The sequence below is a fragment of the Sceloporus occidentalis genome, unplaced genomic scaffold, assembly GCF_023333645.1.
Source record: "Sceloporus occidentalis isolate IW3139 unplaced genomic scaffold, rSceOcc1.0.p SCAF_107, whole genome shotgun sequence".
Taxonomy (NCBI): Eukaryota; Metazoa; Chordata; class Lepidosauria; order Squamata; family Phrynosomatidae; genus Sceloporus; species Sceloporus occidentalis.
Window position 1 is genome coordinate 2,144,177 of NW_028317087.1, and position 8,177 is coordinate 2,152,353.

The window sequence follows — 8,177 nt, forward strand, 5'->3', positions numbered from 1 at the left end:
GTAATAGATAAGAACTGCTCCACCAAGAGATTTCACTATTATTCCATTCTTTAATCAATTTAATTAAACTTAAGCAATTTATTTCAATAATTTGATTGAGATTGTTTGGTATTAGAACTAATATTGCTAAGTAATTAAACTCTTCCTTGTCACAGCTAAAGTGGATCTCTAACATAAAATGATTCAAAGAATTAATGGAATACATAATAGAAATCAAAATATCTGCGTATAGACAAATTGTATTACTAGGAAAACCTTTTATCTTTTTATTATTCCTTATATTTATAGCTGTTATAACAGTTGATAATATGTATAACATAGGATACAAGGGACACCCTTGTCTGGTGCCATTGTTTAGATTGAACCAGTCTGAACATAGATTTATATCACAGATTTATTTATACACATAGAGCAACATCACAGAGGAACTATATATTGTAAATAGGAATCAAAGCACTGCGGCAGGTTTTAAAGGATTAAATCACAGACATCGGTTTAACAAAATATTGGAACACGATAAGAGTGAAAATATCTTGCAAGATAAAAGAGGAGGTAAAGAAACATTTAGAGAACAATTACAATACCAGGGGACATATAAAAAATTCCTATAATTAACAGCATAAGTAATAGGATAGAATTAAAAGAGGATCAGACTTCTAGGGACATGAACTGATTTTTTTAGAGAGGGGTCATCTCTAAAAGATGGGATAGGAAGGTGAAAAAAATGTGTCCATCAATTACAGAGTACTTCCCCAATAGATCTCAGAAACAGGTTTACGACAACACACCAAGAGCCCATTGAAAAACGACAGACAATAAGAGATTAAGGGGAAAGAGATTTCAACCAACATTAAAGGAAACAGAAAATATTTCTTCGGTAGCCCTAGAGCAGTCTGCAATAAACTTAAGCAAAGGTCTTAAATTTACCCCAAATAAGGGCCCTAATATATTTAATTTATTTATGGATACACAAAAATTCCTAAGAAAATTAGGTTTTATGCAACCCCAGAAACAGATAGAAGAAAAAAAAGATCCATTCATACATACCTTGTTAAGACATAGCTCCAAGTTCTTCCTAGTTAGAGAAAAGAGTGAACACTTTTTGTTAACTGATCTCTTAGTAAAAAGATATTGAAAAATTAGGTCAATAAAAGAATAAGAAATGTAATGTGACTAGAGAGGAATAAATGGCTTTGGATAATTTAAAAAGTAAAAATAATCTTGTAGTAAGGCAGGTGGATACAGGGAGAGCCTTGATAGAGAGTAGTACATGAAATAAAATCCTGAATGATAAGGAAACTTATATAAAACTTACAAGTACAGTTCAACTCTTAATAACAAACTAAACAAAAATGAATTTCAATATTAACAAGAAAAATATCCCAAACACCAGTCTTTAATTTCCTCCTCAAAGAGCCCCCTGGGAAGCCCATTTTAAGTGAGATTAAATCATTGGCCTGTAATACCTCTGAGTATGTGATTTTTTTCTTACAAAAATATGTAAGTCTCCTTCCTATATAAAAGACGTGAGACATGAGGGTTTTTTTGCCTTCTTTTTTGCCTGTCTTTTTTCAGCCTATATAAATATGTAACTATGGGCTACAGTTGACGTGGCCTTGTTGTATACGGTAATACAACATGAGAAAGGACGAAGAGCAATAGAAAAGGTCCTTAGCAGTGACATAGATATAAATCCCCCAAAGGAACTTTATTTTAGATTGCATCTTATTTATTGTAAATTACAATTATTTTTGGTTGGAAGGTGAATTTTATTTACAGAAATGAAATACCACCGTAGGCACCAGTTTGTTCCAAGCTATGCTAATCTATATGTAGCAGATTGGGAAGTACAGCACATATGGAAGGGAAATCTGCTTGGTGCAAACCTGGTGCTCTGGAAAAGATTTATAGATGATGTTTTAATAATTTGGCGGGTATCAAGGGATAGTTTAGAAAGCTTTTTTTTTTGTATTAACAATAATTTATTATATTATATATAATCTTAAATTTACTTTATATATATATATATATATATATATATACTATGTTTGCTCGAATATAAGACATGGTCAACTTATAATCAGACCTCAAATAGAGGAATGACTATAAGACTAAGATCCAGATCCCCCACAGCGATGTAGGGATCTGGATCCTCCTCTCTGGCAGCAGCTGGACATCTGCGCGATGTGTGCAGACAACCTCCGCTGCTGCCGGCACTTCGTCTGGGGCTTTTTATATACGGAATACTGTAGGTCAGATAACCTAGACTTAAAAAAAAAACGTGTCTTCTTCTTATTTCATCCCTGACTCTTTAAAGAAAAAATTTACTTTTACAGTTGATCAGGTATACATCAATATTAAGATCATCGATTGAGAAGAATTCAAAACGTTTATGTCCATACATAAGTGCTATTGTTTTGATCGGGTTAATAATGATTCCCTGCTATCAATCCACAAACCCCACAGGTTGGATCTAAAGAACTTGATAAAACTTCATTAAGCATATTTAGTTATATAAGAATTACAAATCCCACTATAAGGTGTTTGAATGTCCTTAAGCTGAATGATTATGCTTATCAATAGTTGACAAATGAAAGAAGGACTTAAATATTTCAATAGCCTCCTACTATTGATATACTTCTCTAAAAAGAGTGAACAAGATTATTCATGACCTATCTTTAGTGGAGATCCATTTCAAGGTTACCAATAAATGGTACCAGGGGCGTAACTAGACGCCTCAGGGCCCCCCCACCCCCTCACGCCCCCCCCAAAAAACATGATTTTTACCCAACAATTTTTTTTCAACTAATTCAACAAATTCAATTTACATATTGAATCATATCTGTAAAAAAATCAAAGAAAAAGGGGCGCATGTACAAAGGGCATAATCCAGGGGTGTCCAAGTTTTTTCTGCAGTGGGCCACTTCATCAGAATTGTATACGTGCGCGGGCCGCACTCATTTTTCACTGTGACAAAAAATATGGCCTTTAATAAAATATGCAGATTAAAATAAAGTAAAATGACACAAAACCTTTACTCTTCCTCTCACTGATTTCTGGGCCTTGAAAGTTTTGCGACTACAAATTCAGGATTCCCTAGATTTATTCTAGGGATGAACTAAAATGAAAATTCTGGACCAAAACATTCAGGGTTCACTTAGCCAAAACCGAAAATGACCCCCACCTTTAAAAATAATAATAAAAACTCACATGTTTAATAAAAGTAGGTAACACACAATTGGACAAAATTAGCAATATGACTTGGCATGATAGGAGTGTGATTGCTAACAGCAATCACACTCCTATCATACCCAGGCAACCAGTAAATGCTGGTACCTAGGCATGATGGGACTGTGCTCGCTGTGATTGCTGTTAGCAATCACACTCATATCATGCCAAGTCAGCCAGTACATGCTGGTACAGGGTGGCTGTAAGTGATGTGCAGACCCCATACTGCTGGCAGCATCACTACACAAGGGGGGCAGCTAGCTAGGTTTCAGCATGTACTGGCTGACTTGGCATGATAGGAGTGTGATTGCTAACAGTAGTCACAGTCCCATCATGCCTAGGTTCCAGCACTTACACATCCATCCAGTAAATGCTGGAACCTAGGCATGATGGGACTCTGATTGCTGTTAGCAATCACACTCCTATCATGCCAAGTCAGCCAATACACGCTGGTACAGGATGGCTGTAAGTGATGTGCAGACCCCATACTGCTGGCAGCATCAATACACAAGGGGGGCAGCTAGCCAGGTTTCAGCATGTACTGGCTGACTTGGCATGATAGGAGTGTGATTGCTAACAGCAATCACAGTCCCATCATGCCTAGGTTCCAGCACTTACACATCCATCCAGTAAATGCTGGAACCTAGGCATTATGGGACTGTGATTGCTGTTAGCAATCACACTCCTATCATGCCAAGTCAGCCAGTACATGCTGGAACAGGGTGGCTGTAAGTGCAGACCCCATACTGCTGGCAGCATCACTACACAAGGGGGGCAGCTGGCCAGGTTTCAGCATGTACTGGCTGACTTGGCATGATAGGAGTGTGATTGCTAACAGCAATCACAGTCCCATCATGCCTAGGTTCCAGCACTTACACATCCATCCAGTAAATGCTGGAACCTAGGCATTATGGGACTGTGATTGCTGTTAGCAATCACACTCCTATCATGCCAAGTCAGCCAGTACATGCTGGAACAGGGTGGCTGTAAGTGCAGACCCCATACTGCTGGCAGCATCACTACACAAGGGGGGCAGCTGGCCAGGTTTCAGCATGTACTGGCTGACTTGGCATGATAGGAGTGTGATTGCTAACAGCAATCACAGTCCCATCATGCCTAGGTTCCAGCACTTACACATCCATGCTATCACACACACACACACTCATTTATTCATATAATCATTAATTCACAGATTCATTCCCTCAATCACACACACTCATTCAAACACCCTCCCCACCCCCTTACCTGCACTGCAGCTCCCTCGATGCTGCTCACAGACTTCAGCAGGGGGCGCGGCCTCCCTCTGCCTTCTCTGCTAAAGCACAGAGGAAGTAGGATGTCACGTGAACTCCGCTTCCTCTGTGCTGTCCAGAAGACCCTCCCACAAGTAAGTAGCAGGGCTTGAGGTGCGGCTCGTGTAAGATCGGTTGCCCTGGCTTTAAACTTCATTGGTTGATGTCAGACAAGACCCCTGCTGGCGACCAATAGAGCCGCACGTACGGACCTTTAACTCCTGATGGCGGAACTTGGCCTAGGGACACCATTAGTTAAAGGTCCGTACGAGCAACTCTATTTGTCGCTGGCAGATGAGCTCAAAATATTCTTCTGTGGTCCTCTTACTGTAACAGCGCTGCGGAATCTGCTGGTGCTTTATAAATAAATGTAATGTTTTAATAAAAATATATATGTATGGCCTGAAAAAAAGAGAAACGTACGTGCATACAGCCCTCGCAACATTAATGCATAGAAATACACTTTAATATACATATTTTATTTAAACATAAATAAAGCATTTACCTCTGTTCTCTTGTTGCATGTGCAAAGCTACTCAGGAAGGCACCCTTATCACCCAGTCACAGTACAGAAAAGTACTACCAATGAAATAAATGTATGTTATAGAAGGGTCTAATTGGACCCAATGAAAATCTCACATTTGCCAAAACAGCCGATGGCTGAGTGGAGTACCCCACGTTCCTGGGCATAAATATGCTTGACAAATGCATCTTTTGAATAATAAACCTGAAGGGCATGCAAATCTATATATAAGAGACTGAAGAAAACACAGTACACTAAGCGGTTATTGCATTAATGTTAATATGAGGGTAGGCGTGTACTTTTAATTTGGTATTTAGTCAAAGTTGATACCTTTAATTGTGACATTGAACAGTCCCAGGGAGATGTTTTGTGTGGCTTTTGTACTCAGATGATGTGCAATGGGTCCCAGGGGTAGAGTATTTGGCAAGTTCGACGGGCCAATGCTTCAACACCAGTTTTGCTGGATGTTGTTTCCTCTGGATTTTCATGAAGCCTGCAACATGTGCAGGATGTGGATGTTTAAACTCCCTGAACTCTTACAATCAACAGAGAATATGACAGAAAAACTGCTCCAATGGGAGCTAGGGTTTATTTTTATGATTTCATTTTGGGGTGTTCATGTGTGAATAAATGCACAGTTTGCTAAAAATCTGTTTTTCCAAACCTTTTTTGCCCTAGAGAACTGTGCTTAATATCACTGAAAGTAACATTTATGGCCCTCAGATACATGTATGTAGAAAAAAGCAGTAATAAATATGAGTGAAAAAACAGACAGAAATATTGCCCATTTAGTCAAAACATAAGGGCTCTGTGTTGGTCACTCTTGTTCCTCCTCACACAACCTCAAACCATGTCTTTATCAATGTTGCTTTGTATACTAGGGAAATAATTGAATACCAGCCCCATTGAGTATGGAAAAAAAAACATTTTACATTTATTTAAATAAATTACTGAAAACACAGGTTTTTACTTCACTTTCACAGTAGCTAATAAACATTGCAAATAAAAAATGAGGTGGGCTGAAGGAGGGGAGCATGTGTGATCTGCATGGATTAACAGAGAAAGTGGCTGTGTGTATATTTGCAAGTGCATAGTGTGTTAGAGTAGCTATTTGTATGTATGTACAAGTGTATGGTGGGGCTGCGTGTGTATGTATGCGTATGATTTTGATGTTACAGTGGTGTGTGTATGTATATGTAAGTGTATGGTGTTAGAGTGGCTATTAGTGTGTATTTATCTGTAATTTTTGTGTATGAATGTTTTTTTAAAGTGTTAATTAGTATGTATGTGTATATGTATGTGTGTAGAGCTGCCGTTGACCATCACCATACCCCCAAAATCCTAATTCATTCAAATACCCAACCACTATCATTATGCCCCTGGTCACCATATTCATACTTCCCCACCATAATTTCCACCCCCTACTATTATCTCCCCAAATTGCACCACAAGCAATCCCCTCCATCTTGACGCTGCCTAACATAACTTCTCATCATCACCATACCAATTTCCCCATCATCTTAATCATCTTAGCTTCCCTTCATATTCATATAATATTTAACAATAATTTTCATTAATTTATAGAATTGAATGCAGGGGTATAAATAGAAACCACAGGGCCCTGGTATAAAAAAAATTGCCCCCTGCCCGACATTGTCCCCAGTTTGCATGTGACCCCATCTTGTCAGTTAAATCCTTTTTACCAACTAGCCTGTCTGTGCCATCATAGTCCCCAAACATATCTGTGCCATCTTTGCCCAAGCTTGTCAGTGCCCCCAAACAGCATGCATGTGCCATCTTTGTCACTAAACATCTTGATAGAGCCACCAGATTGCCTTTGTCCCTAAAGAGATTGTCTGTCCCCCTAAACACCCTGTCTCTGCCATCTTATTTATTGAGAGAGAGAAAGAGAGAGAGATAGAGGTTGAAAGAGTAACAATTTTATTTACTGGTTTTATTTATCACCTGTGGTGCGGTGCTATAGTTTTGCTTTGGTTTTTTACTTTTTCAATCTATACGTTAGCCAGAGGATACAAGCAGTTTATGAGGGCTATTAAATGGTTAAGCTTTTTACCCCTGCTTGCACACTTTCTCCTGGCCAATTTGCTCAGGCCTAAACACAAATTGGTGTCAAAAAACCTGTTTGATTTAAAGGGGACGTATACTCTAAAAAGTGGAGAGGAACTTTTTTGTTGTTGCCGTTTACAAAAAACTGCACTTAACCCCTTAATGACATGTTAATGGCATTGTTTTCAATGGGTTTAGGGACCGCCCATTGTCCTTAAGGGGTTAAGCTACAACCTCCTGACTTTCCTGACTGTTTTTGAACTGCCCATTCATCAGTATACACACATTTGGATATGTTTTAAATGCATTTATGGAAACATGCTTCTGTAAATTTATTTAAAACAAAAAGCCCACTTTTCATCATTTGGATAGCTAAGAGCAACACATTTCTTTTTAAATTATTACTGTAAAAGATGAATCATTTAAAAGTTTTGCCTTATAGGATGCAGACAGTATGTAACCATATCTTTGTGAAAGAGCAGTGACACACTTGTATTTGTCCTGAGTATATTGTCTAGAGGGAAGGATTTCATATTAAAAATACAAAGTTACATAACTAATTCATAATTTTGTCACTACAAGTTAACTGCAATGCTCCTTGGAGGAGTCATTTAGTTCTAGATCAGTCAACATATTCATAACTGTATATAGGCTATACAGTCTCATTTGTGTTGTTTGATATCAGTTTAATTCTTCCCCATGCCTTCAAGGAAATCCTAGATTAAAGTTTTATACTCTCAAAGGGATGGACTAGATTTTAATTTGTATTCTCTACTACAAGACGTAATTGTATGAAACGCCTGCTAGCAAAATAAAAGAACAATGTTTAAAAAATGAATATATACATGGAGAAAAATAATACGCTGAAATAAGACTGTGAGAAACAACTTGCAACATTTACAGTTGTGTATGTAAACAAATACACAACATACACTCACTGGCCACTTTATTAGCTACACCTTGCTAGTACCAGATCTTGCCTTCAGAACTGCCTTTATTCTTCGTGGTATACTTTCTACAAGGTGCTGGAAACATTCCTCAGAGATTTTGGTCCATATGGACATGAT